Source organism: Phocoena sinus, chromosome X (genome assembly GCF_008692025.1).
Source record: "Phocoena sinus isolate mPhoSin1 chromosome X, mPhoSin1.pri, whole genome shotgun sequence".
NCBI lineage: Eukaryota > Metazoa > Chordata > Mammalia > Artiodactyla > Phocoenidae > Phocoena > Phocoena sinus.
Genome location: NC_045784.1, coordinates 26,500,287 through 26,517,222, shown reverse-complemented (window position 1 = coordinate 26,517,222; position 16,936 = coordinate 26,500,287). Strand labels below are relative to the sequence as shown.

Below are 16,936 nucleotides of genomic sequence, written 5' to 3'. Positions count from 1 at the left end.
AAACAACAACAAATAACCCAATCGAAAAAATGGGCAGAAGACCTAAACAGACATTTTTCCAAAGGAGACATACAGATGGCCAACAGGCAAATGAAAAGATGGTCAACATCATTAATCATCAGATAAATGCAAATTAAAACTACCATGAGGTATTAACTCACACCTATCAGAATGGCCATCATCAAAAAGAACAGAAATAACAAATGCTGGCAAGCGCGTGGAGATCTGTACACTGTTGGTGGGAATGTAAATAGGTGTAGCCACCGTGGAAAACAGTATGGAGGTTCCTCCAGAAACTAAAAATAGAGCTACCATATGACCCAGCAATTCCACTCCCGGGTATGTATCCAAAAGAAACAAACAAACAAACAAAAAACAACAACCCCACCCCCTCACTAAGTTGGATGGTCTCCTTCAGGTTCTCGATGGTTCTCTGAGCCTGAGGGTTTCCACCGCTCATCTACCCTTCCCTCCAGCTTCGTCTACATGCCTCTGACCCCACCCTCCCAGTCCAACCTCTCTGTTTAGTAAGAAGGTGCCTGTGTCTGGCAGAGCCAGGATACGATGAAGAGACAGTCCTTCCCAGCCGCCCGGATAATCAAGAGTTTTGACCGGATCTTTGAGCACACACCAGGACTGTGAGGGGCCAGAGGAAAAGCACAGACTATGGTGCTGAAAGGGATTAATAAGGAACTTAGTGATTTGGCCCGTGACCCTCCAGCACGCTGCTCTGCAGGTCCAGCTGGGGATAATATGTTTCACTGGCAAGCCACAATTATGGAAGCTAATGAAAACCCATATCAAGGTGGTGTATTCCTTTTGACCATTCATTTTCCTACAAACTACCCCTTCAAACTACCTAAGGTTGCATTTGCAACAAGAATTTATCATTCAGACATTAACACTAATGGCAGCATTTCTCTCAATATTCTAAGATCACAGTGGTCTCCTCCTTTAATTGTTTCTAACGTTCCTTCATCCATTTGTTCACTGCTATATGATCCAAACCCAGATGACCCCCCCCCCCAGTGCCATAGACTGCATGGATCTATAAAAACAGAGAGAGAGAGAAGTACAAAAGAATTTCTCAGGAACGGACTCAGAAGTATGCCAGGTATGATACCTTAAAGTCAGAATAACCTGCATTATAGCCAGAATAAACTTTAAATTACTGTTAAAAAAGGAAAAAAACACTAATTCGAAAGATGCACGCACCCCAATGTTCATAGCAACATTACCGACAATTGCCAAGATGTATATACCACATCTCTTTACACACACACACACACACACACACACACACACACACACAATGGAATACTAGTCAGCCATAAAAAAAGAATGAACTTTTGCCATTTTGCAACAACATGGATGGAGTTGGAGGGTATTATGCTAAGTGAAATAAGTGAGGTAGAGGAAGAAAAACACTGTATGATACCACTTATATGGAGAATTTCAAAAATAAAGCAAACTAGGGAAATATGACAGACTCACAGATATAGAGAACAAACTAGTGGTTACCGGTGGGAAGAGGGAAGGGGGAGGGGCAGGGGAAGGATAGGGGATTAAGAGATACAAAATACTATGTATAAAATAAATAAGCGGGCTTCCCTGGTGGCGCAGTGGTTCAGAGTCCGCCTGCTGATGCAGGGGACACGGGTTCATGCCCCGGTCTGGGAAGATCCCACATGCCGCGGAGCGGCTGGGCCCGTGAGCCGTGGCCGCTGAGCCTGCGCGTCCGGAGCCTGTGCTCCGCAACGGGAGAGGCCACAACAGTGAGAGGCCGGCATACCGCAAAAATATTAAAAATAAATAAAAATTAAAAATAAATAAGCTACAAGGATATATTGCACAACCAAGGGTATATAGCCAATATTTTATAATAACTGTAAATGGAATATAACTTTTAAAAATTGTGAATCACTCTGTTGTGTACATGAAACTTATAAAATATTGTACATCAACTATACCTCAATTAAAAATGATCTACTCTCTTAACAACTTTCAAATATACAATACAGTATTATTAACTATAGTCGCCATGCTGTACATTACATCCCCAGGACTTCTTATTTTGTAAATGGTTTGTACCGTTTGGCCATTTACACCCATTTTATCCATCCTCCACCCCACACCTGTGGGAACCACCAATCTGTTCTCTGGGTGTGTTTTTTTTTTTAATTTCCACATATAAGGGAGATCATATAGTATTTGTCTTTGTCTGTCCCTCTGTGTTATTGCAAATGGCAGGATTTCCTTTTTTTTTTTCTTAAATGGCTGAATAATATCCGAGGGAGAAGAGAGTATGACTGTGTGTGTGAGTGTGTGTGTATCACATTTCCTTTATCCATTCATCCATCAATGAACACTTACGTTGTTTTCATGTCTTGGTTATGGTAAATAAATGAATATGGGGGTTGCAGATATCTTTTCAAAAAAGTTGTTGTTCTCTTTTCCTTCAGATAAATTTCCGGGAGTGGAATTGCTGGATCACACGGTAGTTCTATTTTCAATATTTTGATGAACCTCGATACTGTTTTCCATAGTGGCTGCATCAATTTACAGTCCCATAAACTCATATTTTCTTGAATAATTTAAGCGCATCCTAAATGCAAAAGGTATATATCTTTTCCTGACTTTAAAAGGTGTATATCTTTTAAATTTGGAAAAGAAAGACTGATGGAGTATGCCAAACCCATAGGTGAACAATTTTAATTTGTTTTCTCTATCTTCTTATCCTATTTTACTGTGGAGTTCTTTCACATTACCAGGGATATCCCTATTCCAATTCCATGCAGTCTTGCTCTGGATCCCATAGATGATTTAAAAATTTTCAATTTGTATTTCAAAAAAGAAAATTCTTACTTCTAAATCTGATTAAAGAGCAATAAGTGTGTGACCCATGTCATTCATAAGCTTGGTTTGAATCTAAACAAACTTTCTTTTGAAAAGAAAATCACTTGAAAATTACCAAAAAAATAAGTCAACAGGAATTTATGCATATCAGGAACACTGGTTAACAGGCTTTTCCAACCACAAAGTGAAGAATTGGCCTCTACCTCACTCGGGGTGACAGGAGCGACTGGATGTGGCCCTGGAATGTGCACTGGCCGTGGCAGTAGTGCCAGCCCTGACTGCAGCCCTGGCTCGGGCTCTCTCTCCCTCATCTCTCAAAGCCTCTTCATACCAGGCTGGGAAGGCAGTGGGGACCCTATCATCGACCTTGGCCAAAAACTCCAGGACTCTCATCTTGCCGGTTTCAGCTTGGGCTCTCGATCGCTGTCGCGCATCTGATGATACACCAGGTATTTTCCTGCACCAAATCTTCTGTGATAAGCTTCCTGGGCTCTACCAAGATGAAGTGCCTCCTTCCATCAAAAACACCCAAAATATTCAGGAATTCCCAGATCTCCTCCTCAGAGGCGCGGTCGCCATGCAAGAAGATCACACCGAGGAGAGGCATCAGGGGCCCATTCTTCCGAAACCGCCCGCCACTGCTCCGACGCCCATCATCGGTGAGATCTAGCTTGCCGACCAGGGCATAGGAATGACTGTTGGGCTTGACTTCCTTCAATTCTAGGCCAAAGACCAGCTCCATGCACTCGGAGGCTCTCCTGGGGATCTCAGGGAAGTGCTCCCTATACCTTTTGTTGACAATCTTCAGCTTTTCTCCCTTTTTAATGGGCTGCTTTATCTTATATTTATACAGCATGAACTGCACCAACATCCCTGCCTTCCTGGTTACAAGATCCTTTCCAGGATCACTGGAGGTTGAGGCCTGGGAGGAATTTTTACTTTCCTCAACTTGGCCCTTGGCACGTACATCATATCCTGGGCATGAAACCCCTGCAGCACGAGAGCTAGTGGCTGGGGCTCCCTGAGGCTCCTGGCGAGTGCCAGCAGCAGCGGAGCTCTGGGGAGTACCCTGAGAAACAGAAGCGGGTGAGGAAGTGGTCTCTTCTACCCCTGCTGTGGTGGCCTGAGCATTAAGACCTTGGGTCTCACCTCTGTTACGGCGGCGTTCCTCACGAGCACGGAGCTTACTCTTCTGACCACGAGGCATGGTGGCTATGGTCAGGGACAGCAGACAGGAGTGTGGGCCAATGACAGGTGATTTGGACACCTGGAGGCTGGAGAATGAGATGACGTGAGCACCTTAAAGTGGGGAGATTCCACCTTGGCTTTATCAAAGGCTGCCTCTGCAAGTTTCCTTGAGGGCACTGCTCTGGGAACCCACAAGGCTCCTGTTTTCCCGGTCAGCCTGTCCTCCCAGAATCCCATAGAGGAACCACAGAGGCCTTAAGAGTTTTACTCTGCATCCTATCAGCCCTGCCTTGGATTTACTCAGGTGACAACAGGTGCTGGCAGTGGGGTCCTCTCGGTTCATCTTCAATATTATCATGTCAGGTCTCGGCAGAGCCTGGGCACCCTCCCCGCTGCTACTCTTCAGCTGACACCTCAAACCTCCCTGCGATCCAGGAGAAGGAAGTGAAGGGGTGCCTCAGTCCACCTCCCTGCCAGGGGACACCAGAGCTGCGAGCTCAGTAGGGTCCCTCCTATCCTGAGTTCGTTGCGATCATCATTCGAGGTCCTCACCTTGGCTCCTTAAAAGGCTTGGAACCACTCTCCATTTGCTGACTGGTGGATGCACCTTCAGACTGAGGACCTCACCTCTCTTAGACGTGATATAAAGAAGTGAGCAGACGCTCTACCTGACAGTCCTTCCCAGAGATGTCTTGGGCTGAAATCCAAGGGTTGGGCTGGACACTTTGAGTCCTCACTCGGGTTCCTCAGTTGGGCTCCTGGTAGAGAAGCTCAACTTTTGCCTGAATGATGCCTATATGATAGTAAGAGCCAACCAGCCTGTGTCCCAATAGGAGGAAGTGAAGATGACCGTATCTAACTAAACGTGGTCTCCCAAGAATGAAAGCTGTTGCAGGCAGGTTGAAGTCCTTGTGGTCCCACACAAGATCCCAATTCAAGGTCTAAATGTGCCTCCTGATAGGGTCTAAGATTTCTCCCTCTGCTGACATGGGACCACTCTCCTCAGACCAAGACCCTTATTTCCCTGTTCGCCTGTAGTGGGAACTGATGGGCATTTCTGCCTGACATCTATGCTTGAGGTCTCCCAGGGATGCTAATAGTGAGGATTCTTTGTGGCCTGAATGCTTTCATGTGGGACATCCCCACAGTCCTCAAGGCTCTCACCATGACACCTGGCATAACCTGAAATCCTCCCTTGCCGACCCGAGGCTGCCCCCTTTGACCTGGTCTCTCACCTCCCTGAGATGTCCTGGGAATAAGTGAATGCAACTCATGTCAAAATACCCAATTCTCCCAAGCCTGAAAACAGGGCTGGTGCGTTATGCTGCCCCGTTTCTTGTGGGAGGGGCCCCCATCCTCACTCGGTGTCACAACCATGAATGCTGTTGAGGACTAGGTCCCTTTGCTGAATTGGGCTTATTCCATTAGACCAAGGCTCTCACCTCCCTGAGACCATCTCCAGAGGAGATGAGGGGGCACCACAGCCTGCCAGCTCCGCCCGGAACCTCCTCTCCTGAGTTTGGGAGTCATGAGGTAGCCCTCATTTCCCTCCGTCACTGGAGGGGAATTTAGGTCACTCAACATCTGTCTACCTTGCTAGGGCCTCCTAGAGCTGAGAGCAGGGGCACTGCTCAGTGTGGCCCGCTTTGGGGGCCGAGGTCTGCTCACTAGCACTCAAGGCCCTCATCTAGGACTTAGATCTTCTCCATTTGTAGAATCAGCGCTACTCTCACAGACCAAGGCCTTCTGCCTGAGACATCCTAGGCCGAATTCAGCCCGATAGCTCTGCTGGGGCCTCCAAGAACAAGATCGCAGGGGTGGGATGCAGGTGGGTCACCTTTGTTATGGGGGGAGGGGGGAGGGAAGGTCCCGCAGGCTACACTCAGGTCCTCACCGTGGCTCCGGACGAGTCCTGAAAACCCACGCTTGGCTGAACAACCGCCGCGGCTCCCGGTCAGGCTCCTCGCTTCTGAAGCGGAAGTCGGGGGGGAGCCGCATCCGGCGCGGCGTGGGGTCTCCGAGGGGTGACGGCAGGGGCAGGACTCTGCGGGGACACCCACTGGTCAGGGGTCAGGGGTCAGCGGTCCCTGCGTCCTGCTGGTGCCGTCTATCAGAGCCTGGGAACCCCTCCCTCTATGGTCCCGAGTCCTCCAGCCTCCAAACAAAGCCCTCACCTCCCCGAGGCCCTAGCTGGGGGAAGTCAGGGAGCTGAAATTCATAGAGCAAGCCAGTAGGTTAGAAACTCAGATGTTATAGTCTTGAGTCCAAGGTCTGTATAGCAGGGCAGGCATACTGGAAACTCAGGCGGGGTTTCTGTGTTGCAGTCCTTTTTTTTTAATATTTATATATTTATTTTGGCTGCGCCGGGTCCTCGTTGTGGCATGCGGGATCTTTAGTCGCGGCATGGGAACTCTTACTTGCAGCATGCATGCGGGATCTAGTTCCCTGACCAGGGATCGAACCGGGGCCCCCGGAATTGGGAGCACGGAGTCTTAGCCACTGGACCACCAGGGAAGTCCCTGTGTTGCAGTCTTGAGGCTGAAATCCTTCAGGAAACCTCAGTCCTTGGTCTTGGGGCCCTCCACTGATTGCACGAGGCCCAGTCACACTATGGGTGGTAATCTGCTTTACTCAAAGCCTACAGATGGAACTATTAATCGCATCTAAAAAATACCTTCACAGTGGACATCCAGACTGATAACTGACTAAACAACTGTGCAGCACAGCCGAGCTAAGATGGCATACAAAATTAAGAGGTGGGAATGATAGGGAGGAATCTAGACTTGGAAATACGATGCTGCCACTAACTGGGACAAAGAATACAGGAAGAGGACGAATGAGGTTGGGGAAAAAAATCATGTGTTTATATTTTTTCACACTGACTTTGAGATATCCTTGAATCAGTCATCGTTGGATTTATGTTTAAAGCTTCGTGGGTAGGTCAGGGCTTGGGATAATAGATCTGGAAGTTAGCAGCAGATAGTTTGCAGTTAGAACTGGAGGAGTGGATGAAGTTACCTGGGGATAGTGGTGGGGAGGAAAAAAAATAGTGGACCAGATATGGTAACTTGGGGAGCACCAGTTCCCCAAGGGGTGACGGAAAAGAAGTCCATTGAGGAGGCAGAGAAAAAACAGGTTGAGAGGTAGAAGAACCAGGACAGGGCAGTGTCTTAAAAACTGTAGCAGACAGTGCTGTGCTCGCCAAACCCAATTCTATATTCCTTCTTCTCAGGCACACGGAAAGCTCCATTTTTCAGACCCCTTGAGGCTAACCGAGGATTTATGACCGGTTTCAGCCAATGAAATGGGAGAAGCAGTGATGGGTTTGGCTGAATCAGAGAAGAGCCCTTTAGAGACTCTCTGTCCACTCTCCCCTGCCTCAGTGAATAGGTAAGCCCCAGAGAAAACCCCCAAATGCCCCTCCCTCCCCCATACCCACTGAACATGTAGTGTGGTTGAGAAATAAACCTTTGTTGTGGTAAAACACTGAGATTTCAGGATTAATTTGACACTCTAACATAACCTAGCTTATCTTGACTAATACAGAAGCCAAGGCAGTAGAATATTCTGCAAAGGAGAGAACAGTCACAACAGTCTCACACGCATCAGTGTTCCTGAAAAGAGACCCTTCCATGGATTCCCAAATGTGGAATAATTAAGCCAATAAGTCCAAACAATTTAGGGGGTCTCTCAATCATAACAGTCTGACAGGGAACCTGCATTGTCTTTTGGCTTTAGCAAACAAATGTGCTCATCAGGTCAATAAAATGTAGAGTTAACTTGAATTGGACATTGACATCACAACACATATACACATTACAGTGGACTAGTCTTGTGGTTTGGCTTGAACTCTTGAGGTGATGACATAAATTCTGATTGAATTATCTTTGCCTTAGTTCTCCATTTATGTTTTGCAAAAAGAGTGTTCTTAGTATTTCCCCTTCGTACAAGAGACCCCAATTTATAAACAACTTTCTCCTATATATTTAGTTACGAAGTTGATTGTTTAGCGTTCTGGGTGCCCTCTCCCAAGTGGAAAGAAACGATAAAGGATGATTAGCTTCCCAGGCCATATCCCACCACCTACAGTGCAGCCAGACTAGAAATGCACATTATTCCAGGACATAATTATGACTTATGTTATTGATTCTACTCAATGAGAAGCAAACTAAATGTCATTTTACATAAGGCACAACAATAGAGTCAAGCAGGAAGCTGTGCCAGATATATATGCATTATACTTGAAAAAGGAGAATACCAAATTCCAAAAGTACGTTGATGTAAACTAAAGGAGGTCCAACTGGCCTAAATGCACACATCTAATCATAGATTCCACATATCTGTATAAATAAAAATGAAATCTCTGATGAGACTAGTAATTATGACATAAAATGTTCCAGCTAGAAAACATTAAGCTAAAAAAATCACTTAAAAACTATAAAATATACATGAAAACAATGCTTTGATTAGGCAGCATTTCCAATGTATTACGGTCCTTCTTCCACATATTACTCTCAAATGAGATCATCACAATCTCTTTTCTTCTCAGATTTATAGAAATTACATTAAGAGGTATCCTTGGATACCAAACAATCCTTAAATCTCACTTAGTCCAAGATGTGGTCAAAGCTGAGTTCCTCAGTTCTTCACTGCTTAGCTATTTACTAATGATAAAACATAAAATCTCTCTCTTTTGAATTACCTCATTTATCCTATACAAATGGGGAGTGAAGTATTAAGGCTAATAAATTTTTCTGATAACCATGGCTTGTATTTAAACATTAATACTTTTTATTGACCTAATTAATATTAATGGAAATCATCCGATAGTGCTTTAGGGCCTACAGATGTGACAGATTCCCTCTCAGAAGGTTAGTATTTCTACATTGTAGTTTTTAAGTGTTAAGGTTATCTATAGGGCCCATATTCTTCCTGTATTAAATGTCAATTAATCCTTCAATGAAAACTCAGCAAAATGCTTTGATAATAAAATAATAGTTAACACATATATAACGCTTATGAATTCGTGGGCACCGTGCTGAATGCCCTACACTTAATTCTCAGAATAATCTTATAGTTAGGTATTACTATCATCACAATTTTACAGATAAGAAAAGAGGCACAAAGAGGTTACGGAATTTACCCAAGATTACACAACTAGTAAATGGTAGCGCTGGGATTGAAAGACCGGGTGTCTGGCTCCAGAATCTCATGCTCTTACGAACTACATATTGCCTTTCTAGGTGGTGTGAGATAAACATGCTCCAGAACTATGTTGAAACTCATGAACTATCAGGAACTTATCCTCTGATATAAAATTTCTCTTTATCAATCCACCAGCTGGAGAGAGAACAGTCTATAGGTAATCTTTTTGTTTTCATTCTGTAGGAGAAATAATCATGCGTCACTTCACTCTTCTTTTGTAAATTATTTGCTTATTTTTCCCATTTTAAAGGCTTCCCTAACGTCTGTAATTAGAATTTCCCATGCCTTTTGAAGTTTATTTTTCTTAACCTTAAAAGTATTTTTAGGAATAGTATGTGCTCCCTGTGGAAGACAAAGAACATAAAAAATTAAAATATGAACTGCTAGCCCTTGATGTACTTATTAGTAAACTTCCACTGCCCAATGAAGAGCCACAAAACTTAGCATCCTAACACAACAACTGTTTGTTCTCACAGATCTACAGGTTGGCTGAGGGGCTCTACTTCACGCTGTAGCTTAGGACCAGAGGGCTGGCTGGGACCTTTTCTAACGGTGATGACAGCTTTAAAAAGTGAGGTGGGTCTTATAAGTGCTGTCACAGAAAGATCTTGCATTCACTTCCATTAAGTTACAAGAGCAAGTCACAGAACAACATGTACACTGTGGCCCCTGTGTGTTAAAAATTCAACACATTTTTGTAGCACATCTATGTACAAAGAAGCCTCAAATCAGCTTTAGAATGACACACACCAGACAGTTAATTGTGGTTACTTCTGAAAAGGGGGCTGAATTTTCGAGCAATGTTGTAAGGGGGGAGTTTGTGATTTAGGTGTGTAAGAAGTTTTTATAAGAAGAGTATATATGCTATGATTAGCTCTGTCATTAAAACATTTAAATGAGCCTAAGAGTAGAAATAGTAGTTGTGTATCACTCGGATTAAGTAACTGCTAACTGATGCAACAGAGAAAACCTGATATCTGAATGACTTAACACAACAAAAGTCTGTTTCTTGTGCACATAAAATCTGATGAAGGTTGGCAGAGGCTCACCGCTCACAGATGACTCCGAGATCCCGGCTATGTACATCACGTGGCTCCACACCTCAACACGGGCTCTCTCTGTTTGCTGCTGAATGGAAGAGAAAGCACAGAGGTGCCATACTGACTCCCTCGTGCCTTGGTCTGGAGGTGACCCTTCCTAATTACAAGTGGACTGGGAATATAGTCTCCCCAGGAACCCAGGGAGAGCAAGACAGGATGTGGATGAGGTTTGCAGTCTCCCATAAACTGGTGTATAGTATGTGCTCAATAAAGAGCGACTATTGCAATTGCTTATGACAACAACCCTCTTAGTTAGTTGGAGGAGTTTCTGAGAAGGCCAAATTTACCTTGAAATTCACCAATTTTTTTCTTGTGCATACTATGTAAGACGTGTTTTCAAATATAGGATCCCATCTAATTTCCAAAAGTACCCTGTACATCTCAGCAGAGAGGGCTTTCACCAGTACCTTTCTGCATTGCCAATTGCAATAACCTGTGTAATCTCAGTAGGCTGGAAATTTTCTCCTAACTTTTGGTTGCACGGTCAAAATCATACCCACCCACCACCTGACAGAACATACCTGAACACCCGAACAGGTGCCATTAAGCATACTGAACAAACAGCATCTCCCCTGGGACAGATACAGACAAGAATTACTGGGAGGATGGTGAATTATTTTTCCTTGTTGTTCAAAGCTAGCATGTCTGCCAAAGAACCATTTTCCACCTCCAAGAAGGACTCCAAGATGGGATTTTAGGAATTCAGCCTCAGCAGATGTTTGTTTACACAGTGATTTCCTTGGTCCCTCCTCCTTTACCACTTAGGAAGAAGGCTTTGGTTTTGGACCCCTTAATTAAGTTCACTCATCAGTGTATGGACTCAGTGGCCAGATTCAAAGAAGACATTTCATTAAAATCTTACTGCAAATATCACGTTGTTTCAAACAAGGCCTCCCTAGCCTTGGGGTTATAAGCCAAGGCCCTGTAGAGTCCACACCAAATCAGAGTCTCGTCACCAGCAGGCTTGCAAACACCGAGAATGTGGTGGAGGCACCCAGTGGGGATGAGGAGGTGTGTAAACGTCACTGTCTGAAGTGAACAGATACATGGAAAGGGCAGCTGCTGTCCCAGGGGTCCACGGTGACGAACGGGATCTGCGGGGAGTCGGGATGCTCCGACTCAGGGGAGGGCAGGGCATATGGGCTGTCTGTCCCTCCGGGAGCTGAGTGCAGCCTCCAGCGGAAGATGCAGAGGAGAGCTGGCCAGCAGGTCAGCTTCCAGTCTGGACACGAGGGCACACTGGGGAAGACCCAGGGGCAGGGCGCTGTGATGCCGGAAAGTGCTGGGACTAGACCCCTGTGCCGGGACCGGGGCAATCAGCTCTCAGGGAAGCCTGGGGCGAGGGGCAGGAGGATCCTAGGTAAACGAAGCCCACAGACAATCCCCAGATGGTGTATGATTCTCGTGTTCACCTTCCTTCTTTAGGCCTGCTCTTAATATTTTGGCTACAAGTTCCTCTTTCTTATTGCCTGAGAGACGTCACGGAGCAGTGAAAGGAGAAATGGATTAAGAGACAGAAGGGCTGCCTCAGGCTGGGAGGAGTGGAACAGTACGGGCTCTGGAGGAATTCAGACCGGGCTGTACTCCCGGTTCTGTCACTTTACCAGTCCGGAGAATACTGCAAGTTCTTTGTCTGCCAAGTGGGTTTGATAAGCCTCATCTTATAGAACTGTCGGAACATATGTGATATATGTAAAGCACCTGGCACAGTGGCTGGCGATGTCTGGGTCTTTCGTGCATGGCAGTTATTACGATGCTTGTTTTCATACCAGAAGAGACTGGTCTTCTCTGTCCTAGAGATACCCTCATCTCTAGGAATTTTTCATTTTATCCAGGAGATGTCAGAGACTATGCGGGCCTCTAGGACAAAGAAAGCTGAATTAACCAAAGTGGTCCTTAGCAAGTAACCCTGAGCACATTTTCCCTATCAGAGAGTATGTTGTTTCATTTGTGGAGGCAGGGGTTTCACCAGGATGCAAATCAAACCTTATAGAATCTGTGTCAAGGACCAATAATTCCCCTGCCTCCCAAACCCGCGCCCCCCCCCCACCGATTTTCACGTGTTTCATCACCACCAAAATCTGGGCCCATTTAGGAGTTCTGCCAGATTACACTCAAGACAAACAAATCTCATATATTAACGCATATATGTGGAATCTAGATAACTGGTACAGTTGAACCTCTTTGCAGGGTGGGAACAGAGACGCAGACATAGAGAACGGACACGTGGACACGGGGGAAGGGGGGGTGGGATGAATTGGGAGATTAGGATTGACCTATGTACACTACCATGTGACAAATAGATAGCTAGTGGGAACGTGCTGTACAGCACAGGGAGCTCAGCTTGGTGCTCTGTGACCACCTAGATGGGTGGGGGGAAGTCCAGCAGGGAGGGGATATATGTATACGTGGAGCTGATTCACTTCGTTGCACAGCAGAAACTAACACAACATTGTAAAGCAGTTACACTCCAATTAAAAAACCCCGATAACTAATTAATGGAGCGGGCTGGGGCTCCTCCAGCCCAGGGCACAGCGTGCCAGCACAGGGGCTTCTCAGCATCCCACCCCAAAGGAGACAATATGCATAAAACACCTGGTTTGTTTGGGCACTGTGTTCACCTGCACCGGGGCAAAAGCACTGGACCCCTGCTCACCATTATCACAGCCTCATCTAGCCCGCCATGCAGCCAACTTAAAATTACCTCCCAAGGAGGGATTTGCAAAATAACCAAACCTCAAAGTGCTCTGGCTAAGAGAATTTATACTTCACTGCTCTCATCTGGACTCTCTCCCCACCATCCTCACTGGGTTTTTTCATCACACCACCTTCCTTATATAACAGCTGCTCTTATACTCTCAACATCTACAGGCAGGTGCAGGGTCTTTTTTATCTTAGCATCATCACTACCAGCACAGAACCTTCCAAAGAGCAGATGCTCAATTACAGATGGGAATCAATGAGGCACTGGGTGAGGAATGTAATTTATTACTATCTAATTTTGTCGGCATTCTTGAATAAGCTAAGGACATCTAGGTGTATATCTTTGAATTTTACAAAGAGAAAGACAAAGGTGAATGAGACAAACCAAAATTTGACTAAACTTTACTTTTCATTTTAAAACCACAGCATTCTTTCACATTTCCAAGAAAATTCCTATTCCAAAGCCATATTATCTCAGTCCGGAACGCCAGAAAGATGCAAGGAGTTTTCACATCGTACTACACACTACCTAAACTCTTACGCTTAAACCTGATAAACAACAACAAATATGTGATCCATGTCATTTATAAACTTGGATTCTGAATCTAAAGAAACATTCTAGTAAAAGAAACAACATTTGAAAGATACTAGTGTAAAACAGGAACACAAAGAAGATATATATTATGATCTTTCCAGCCCCAGCTTAGCCTCTCACTACTGAAAAGGTTGGCAGCGTTGGTCAAACACAAAGTGAAGAAGCTGCCTCAGACCTCACTAAGGGTGGGAGGAACTGCTAGACATCACCTTGGAAGGCGCACTGGCCTTGACACGAGTACCAGCCCTGGCTGCAGCTCTGGCTCGGGCTTGGGCTTGGGCTCTCTCTTCGTCATCTCTCAAAGCCTTTTCATAATGGGCTGGAAAGGCACTGGGGACGGTACCAGTGACCCTGGCCACAAACTCCAGGACTTTCATCTTGGTGGTTTCAGCGCAGGCTCTCCGGCCCCACAGGAACTCATAGCGCGGGGGATCGCCGTCACGCACCTGACGATACACCAGGTAATTTTCCTGCACCAGATCTTCTGTGATAAGCTTCCTGGGCTCCCCAAAGATTATGTGACACCTTCCAACATAAACCCCCAAAACATTCAGGTATTTCCAGATCTCCTCCTCAGAGGCGCGGTCGCCATGCAAGAAGATCACACCGAGGAGAAGCATCAGAAGCCCATTCTTCTGAAACCTCCCGCCACTGCTCTGACACCCATCATCGCTGACATGTAGCTTGCTGACAAGGGCATAGGAATCACCACCCGGCTTGACTTCCTTCAACTCAAGACCAAAGACCAGCTGAACGGACTCAGCAGCTCTCCTGAGGATCTCAGGGAACTTCCCCTTGTACCTTTTGTTCACAAGCTTCAGCAAGTCTGCCTTTATAATGGGCTCTTCCATTGTATACTTCTCCAGCAGGAATTCTATCAACGTTCCCACCGTCTTCATTAGAGGATCTCTCTGAGAGCTCTCACCGGAGGCTGAGGCCCGGCAGGAACTTTTCCTCGCCTGTACCTGGCCCTTGGCATGCACATCAGATCCTGGGCCTGAAACCCCTGCAGCACGAGAGCTAGTGGCTTGGGCTCCCTGAGGCTCCTGGCGAGTGCCAGGAGCAGGGGAGCTCGGGGGAATACCCCGAGAAAGAGAAGAGGGGATGAGGGCGACTCTTCTCTCTGTGCTGCAGTGACCTGAGCACCCCTGTGATTCTGGGTCTCCCTCCGGGCCTGGCGGCGCTTCTCACGGGCATGGAGCTTACTCTTCTGCCCCCGAGGCATGACTATGGGCAGGGACAGCAAGCGGGGGAGTGGGCAGGAGAGCAGGTGATGCTGGAACCTGGAGGAGGGAAGGTGAGAGGGTGTGAGCACCTTCAGCAGGGAGGTCCCACCCTGACTTGAAGAACGCCGCTCTGCACGTTTCCTTGAGGGCACTGCTCTAGGAACCACTAGGCTCTTGTTCTTGGTCAGCCTGTCCCCTGAGAACCCAGCGTATGAAGCGAGAGTGAGCGAGCCTCAGGCTACAGCCTGCCAGCCCTGCCTGTGGCTGACGGCGGTGACCACGGATCCTGGTAGGGTAGGCCCTCTCTGGGTTCCAAGGGTCCCTTTCGTTCACAAACAGGATTGCCACATCGACTCTTGGTAGGGCCGGGGCCTCTTTCCTGTGCTGCTCTAAAGGTGACACCTCAAAGCCCCCTGGGGCCCACGAAAAGGAACTGCGTCATGGACACTGTCGGGGTGCACAGCGCTGACAGTTGTGTGGGGCCTGCTCTGTCCTGAACTCGTTGGTCCTCAACCATTCAGCGTCCTCATCTTGTCGATACCAAGGGTCTGGGACCCCTCCTGCTGCCCCTGGTGTGGCACCTTCAGACGAAGGATCTCGTCTCCCTTAGAAATGATACAAAGAAATGAGGAGCCTCCACCTGACAACCATGCTCTGGGCCTTCAAGGGCTGAGCAGAGGCCTGGGCAGGACTCTTTATTATGCCTTTGATTCGGTGGAAGGGGGGTCGTCATTCACAGTCCCCACTGGGTCTCCTGGGAGGATCTGGGGGCGCCTTTCTCTCTTGACTTGAGGACATTTCCTCCCAGTAAGGCCCACAGCTCCCTGAGACCGAACAGTGGAAGTGAGGATGGCCTTACCTGGCCACAGCGCCCCTAGTCTCCAGAGGCTGAAAGCCGCACAGGCAGGCTGAGGCCCTATAACGTGTGGTCCTCCCTCACGGTCCCCATTTCTCACTCAGGGGAGGGTCTACGGTTCCTCCCTCTGCTGACCCATCACACCAAGATGCTGACTTCCCTGTGAGTTCCGAGTGGGGAACTGATGGGCACTTCTGCCTCACATCTGTGCCCGGGGGCGCCTCTAGGAACGACAATGGAGAGGGACTCCGCGCCGACCCCGCTGGCACGGGGTGGACTTCCCCCCCACAGTCCTCAGCATCTTCTCCTTGAGTCCTGGCAAATCCCGGAAATCCTCCCTCCGCTGATCTGAGTTCGCTTGCATTACATTAAGATCCTCACCTTCCTGAGATCCCCGAGATGAAAGAAAGGGTGAGCCACTGCCAGTCACCCCCGTCCATGCCCTCCCTGGGTTGGTAGCAGGGGCTGGACTCCGCGGGACCCCACTGTTGCGGCATCGTTGGCCTCTTTCGCCCTCACTCAGACGGCATCTACGCTCCTCCCTCAGCCCACCCGAGTCTTCTGGCCTCAGATCAAGGCCCACATCTGCCTGGGTCCCTGGGGCCCGAAGTGAGGGGTGACACATCAGGCTACCTCTACCTGGGGTTTCCCAGGGCTGAGGGGGGTGGGAGTTTGTGGGCCCCCACTGCTTTGGGTGGGTGTGCATCTACATCATCCCTCAGTGTCCTCACCCTGACGCACAGCAGGACTTGGACATCCTCTGTGTCTTGACTTGACGTCTATCCCCTCATACGAAGGCCCCCAACTCCCCGAGACCCGCTAGAAAGAAAACTTTGTCTCTCTAGCTACAGCTGTGTGTGGACTTGCAATGCTGACAGGCAGGAAGAGATTCTGTGGCCCTCACTATGGTGGTGTAGGTGGTCCCCTCCATTCTCAGGGTCCTCTCCTTGCTTCCTGGCATCACCTGGAAATCCTCCGGCTGCTCACCTGAGCCCATACTCCCATCAAGGAGGTTCCTCACCTCCCTGCCATGGTCCGGGAAAACGTGAGTGATATTCATCAGGTCACCATGCCTGAGTCTCCCTCCCAGGTCTGAGAGTAGGGATGAGATTCTATGTGGTTCACTTCTTTCTGGGTGGGGCTCCCTCATGTTCACTCGGTGTTACCACCTTGACTCTCGTTAGGAACCAGGCTTCTTCCCTATGTT

At 47.5% G+C, this 16,936-nt stretch overlaps 3 pseudogenes; 1 reads left to right on the top strand and 2 right to left on the bottom strand.

Annotated features, from left to right (window-relative positions):
* Positions 1-666: 666 nt before the first annotated feature.
* On the top strand, positions 667-1,139 carry LOC116747036 (annotated as a pseudogene).
* A 1,921-nt stretch (positions 1,140-3,060) lies between these two features.
* Positions 3,061-4,063, bottom strand: LOC116747035 (annotated as a pseudogene).
* Positions 4,064-4,186: 123 nt separating this feature from the next.
* Positions 4,187-14,872, bottom strand: LOC116747034 (annotated as a pseudogene).
* Positions 14,873-16,936: the final 2,064 nt, after the last annotated feature.